Here is a 5,309-nt window from a genome sequence, read left to right on the forward strand (position 1 = left end):
TAATTCTGAGTTATCTACTCTGATTAGTGCTAATGCAGGACTAAATTGAGGCTTAAATTTAACTCCAGATTAATGTTATTTCCCAGAGAAGTTACATGGATTTCCTAGACTATATCAATGAAGAACAAAAAGAACATTGAACTCGATCTGTTCTTGCTGATAAAAGTGATCTGTTTCAACATTTATTTTGACATTAGTTTTTCGAGAAACATTTTGAATGTATAAAATAGATGCCATTGAGATTATCTCACTGTTTGAATACAAGCTTTCATCTGAGACTCAGCAAGGATGGACTTTACCAGTTTGTCTCCAAGTAGTCATGACTAGAACTACCAAACCACTGCCATTTTGTCAGTTATACCTATAAGGTTAACTCATTCACAGAGTATGCAGAGCTGTTTGTGCATTTCTATAATCTACATTTCATTGCCCTGATCCTCCAATTGAAGAGAATGACAATACAGATGCACCCCCATTTACAACAGATGCCAGAGGACCTGGATTCAGACATGCTTTTGCAATGTGCCACTTTAAGTATATATTCTGAACATTATTCTTTTTTTATCTTCTGCACATATCACATATATTTCACATATAATGTGTTAACATACTTTAAAGTGTAAACATTTTGTTTGGTGCATTGCAGAAATAACTATTACATACAACATAACAGTGATTTTAATGATTTATGTACTGGTATGGCATTTGAGACATTTGCACATCTCTCTCCTTCATCTTCATTCCCAGTGCTACTTAAAGGTTGTTCATTTCATTCCATGGTTCTCCTTAAAATGCTTTAACTTCTGTTCATGAAATTCAATTGCCAACTTTTAATGGATAGTGAGTGTTTTGTTCTACTGACCAGTAGGGCAGACACTTGCATATTTGTTGAGGATTTGTACAATAGTATTAATGGCCTAGACCAGAGATGGGCAACTGGTGGCCCGCGGGCCGCACACGGCCCTCGTCCTCACTCAGTGTGGCCTGCAAATGGATCAGTAATAATTTAATAATTAAAAGAAAAAAACCCCTCTCCCGTGTCGGAGTTGTTTCTTGCCCGGTTATCCCGCCCTGCGTGTCTGTTGTCCTGGTTTCCCTCTGTCTGCCACGCCCGTGTCGTCATTGTGTTCAGTTGTGTCTAGTTTAGTCTTGTGTACTTGTACAGTGGGTTGCAAAAGTATTCATACCCCTTGAACTTTTCCATATTTTGTCACATTACAACCACAAACATAAATATATTTCACTGGAATTTAATGTGAAAGACCAACACAAAGTGGTATACAATTGTGAAGTGGAAGGAAAATTATACATGAATCAAAACATTTTTTACAAATAAAAAACGAATAAGTGCGACGTGCAAAAGTATTCAGCCCCATTTTCCCTGAGTGCAACCAATTGCATTCAGAAGTTGCCTGATGACTGCTAATGACTCAAAAGGGTCCACCTGTGTGTAATCTAATCTCAGTACAAATACAGCTGCTCCGTGACGGCCTCAGATGTTGGTTAAGAGAATATTGGGGAGCAAACAGCATCATGAAGTCCAAAGAACACACCAGACAGGTTAGGAATATGGTTTTGGTGAAGTTTAAAGCAGGCTTAGGTTATAAAAAGATTTCCCAAGCTTTGAACATCTCACGGAGCACTGTTCAATCCATCATCCGGAAATGGAAAGAGTATGGCACCACAGTAAACCTGCCAAGACAAGGCCGTCCACCTAAACTTACAGGCCGAACAAGGAGATCACTGATCAGAGAGGCAGCCAAGAGGCCCATGGTGACTCTGGATGAAATGCAGAGAGCCACAGCTCAGGTGGGGGAAACTGTCCACAGGACAACAATTAGTCGTGCACTACACAAATGTGGTCTTTATGGAAGAGTGGCAAGGAGAAAGCCATTGTTAAAAGAAAACCATAAGAAGTCCCGTTTGCAGTTTGCCAGAAGCCATGTTGAGGACACAGCAAACATGTGGAAGAAGGTGCTTTGGTCAGACGAGACCAAAATTGAACTTTTTGGCCACAATGCAAAACGCTATGTGTGGCGGAGAAATAACACTGCACATCACTCTGCAAACACCATCCCCACTGTCAAATATGGTGGTGGCAGCATCATGCTCTGGGGGTGCTTCTCTTCAGCAGGGACCGGGAAGTTGGTCAAAGTTGATGGGAAGATGGATGGAGCCAAATACAGGGCAATCTTGGAAGAAAACCTGTTGGAGTCAGCAAAAGATTTGAGACTGGGGCGGAGGTTCACCTTCCAGCAGGACAACGACCCTAAACATAAAGCCAGAGCTACAATGGAGTGGTTTTTAAAAAAGAATATTCATGTGTTAGAATGGCCCAGTCAAAGTCCAGACCTAAACCCAATTGAGAATTTGTGGCAAGATCTCAAAACTGCTGTTCACAAACGCTCTCCATCCAATCTGACTGAGCTTGAGCTGTTTTGCAAGGAGGAATGGGCAAGAATTTCAGTCACTATATGTGCAAAGCTGGTGGAGACATACCCTAAAAGACTTGCAGCTGTAATTGCAGCAAAAGGTGGCTCCACAAAGTATTGACTCAGGGGGGCTGAATAATTTTGCACATCGCACTTTTCAGTTTTTTATTTGTAAAAAAAATGTTGATTCATGTATAATTTTCCTTCCACTTCACAATTGTATACCACTTTGTGTTGGTCTTTCACATTAAATTCCAGTGAAATATATTTATGTTTGTGGTTGTAATGTGACAAAATATGGAAAAGTTCAAGGGGTATGAATACTTTTGCAACCCACTGTATCTCTGTGTTTCGCCCATTGTCGGTTATTTGTGGTTTGTTCGGTTTTGTGGATTATATGTCATCGCTGTTCTGGTATTTTCCGTCTCCGTTGTGTTTCTCCGTTGTGAATGGCTCTCCTGTTACGACTCCTGCCTGTCCTGTTGACCACTTGGACGGCTCTCCTGTTTTGACCCGTGCCTGTACAAACGACTTCGCCTATGGAATTCCCCTTATTAAATCTCGCTCTTCTCAGCATTTGTGTCCGGCTCCTCACTCCGCAGCACGCTACGCGTTACAGTTCTTTGATATGAAGGAGTTCAAATTCCTTTTTGCACTTTTTTATTAAGCAAATGTTTTGTCTTTGTTGCTTATTAAGGACATGTTAATGCATTTATATGCAGAAAATAGATGTATGTTGGTGCAATAAACATACAGATCTGAATTCATTTAAAATGTGTTCTTATTGAGAATAATTTGTAGTGTCTTTCATATCCAATTATTTGAAGTGCGTGGTCATGTGGCCCTCCAGTAATAGTGCTGAAAAAATTTTGGCCCTTGTTATCATGGAAGTTGCCCATCCCTGGCCTAGATCAACCACAATATTGCCATAGCATTGTCTCACTAAGCATTTCAGTTAGCACAGTGCACTCTAGCAAAACTCCTGGTATTCACCAAACCCAAACAGCCAGAGAAAGGTGATTCATCACTCCACAGAAAAGGTTTCCGCTACTTCAGAGTCCAGTGTTGGTATGGACTCTAGCACATGGCACTGTGCTTGGTTTATGTAGGGCTTACATGCAGTTGGTTGGCCATGGAAACCCATACAATTAAGCTACAAGCACTGTGTTTGTGCCCGTGTTAATGTCAGAGGAGGCTTGGAACTTTGCCGTTATCGAGTCAGCACCAACTCTTACTTAAAATGCCACCTCTCTATCTTTACATTTTGTAATGTCTCTGATTGTTTTATTAAAAATATATAGTTAATGTACTTTTGTATTTGTGGTTTATATTAAAAGTTGCATATGTGGTGGGTTTGAGATTGCTACTACGTCCAGTGTTGTTCTTTATAAAATCATAATCTTCAGATAATGTATATATTCATTCCTTAGCCACAAAATGAATAATGAATAATTAAATGTTTTTATGTTAGTTTTTTCTTATGCATATAAATTCAAGCCCTCATGGTTTGCTTCTACTGTACCTATAAAATCGTAGGCAGTGAGTGAGCATACTGGCTCTGGTTGGATGATTGGATATAGGGCGATTCACAGCAGCATGCAGAGTTCTGTCAGATTCTTCTGGACTTTCTATTTGTATTCTTATTTTCTGCCATCTTTTCATCCTGCAATTCTCTCATTAGGTCAAAGAAAATCTGGGAAGAGGTTAAAAATGATCTATGGTACTTTTAAACATGCTGAAGTCCAGTTTTGAGCACTTTCTCTGGTAATACTGATGTCATGGTAGGGCACCAGGAAATATTCTATTAAGACTGCATGTCAGTGAGTGGAATAAGCGCAATACTGGGGAGTCTCGACATTGTAATGCAGTCCTAAGAGATATGTGTGAGTCTCAAGTGGGCATTTTCAAAACAAATAACATATGAAACTTAAAATTATTCTTAAAATGGGGGGAGGGGGGGCAGGCAGTTCAAATGGCTTTTACTTCCAACTTGGTAATGAATACAGCACAGGATTCTGCCGCGGAGTCGCAATTTGGTACAATACCAGCAACCTTTTTGTCTCAGTGTGTACTGGAAAGTGCTAAACATTTCTCTTATTGGCCAAAAATGCTGTAACTTGTCACGCCAATATTACCTTTTTGACACACCCCACGTTTTTCGCGCCTACCTCCAACCTACAGAGTTCCACACGTGAAACGTCCCAGTTGTGGTTGCAGTAACAAATATCTGCCACTAGGGAATGCCTTGTGCTTTTGGTTCAATTTAGTCTTGAAGGCTAGTTTGTTTTCGACTAACTAGCTTTACACATAAGGTCATTAGTAATAAGCAAGCTTGGAGACAATAAACCAAATGTGTTCCTGTGTGCTAGATATATGCATCCAGCAATTACGTATTAGCAGTATATTTTTTATTAATGATAATTGAGTTATTTTATTAACTGTTTTAATTTAAAATCTTTGTTGTCTGACCCTGTCCTGAACATTCAGTGGACGCGCTGAACATGTTCCCTCTAAGATCTACTTCATACCATTTACAATGCATGTTACATCAAGCTGTAGCAATAGCCTAATAAAAAAAATTCTGTAACTTGCCGTTAAACAGTACGGAAGCTCCAACTTTATATAGGTTACCTACGCAACTGATATCTCCATGAAAAAGAATCGTCTCATGTCATTATCATGTCTGCATTAGATTAGAAGACGTCGCGGTAAAATATCAAAATGTTTTAATTACGACATACACAATTCATATGACATTGTAAGATGGAACCGCCCACAGAGCAAGAAGGAGCTCTGCGTCTGGATGACGAATCACGAACCATTCGCCCAGATGCTTTGATTGACATGTAATGCAGCCAATGCGGTTGTGGCTTTTTA

The sequence above is a fragment of the Brachyhypopomus gauderio genome, unplaced genomic scaffold, assembly GCF_052324685.1.
Source record: "Brachyhypopomus gauderio isolate BG-103 unplaced genomic scaffold, BGAUD_0.2 sc44, whole genome shotgun sequence".
Classification (NCBI taxonomy): Eukaryota; Metazoa; Chordata; class Actinopteri; order Gymnotiformes; family Hypopomidae; genus Brachyhypopomus; species Brachyhypopomus gauderio.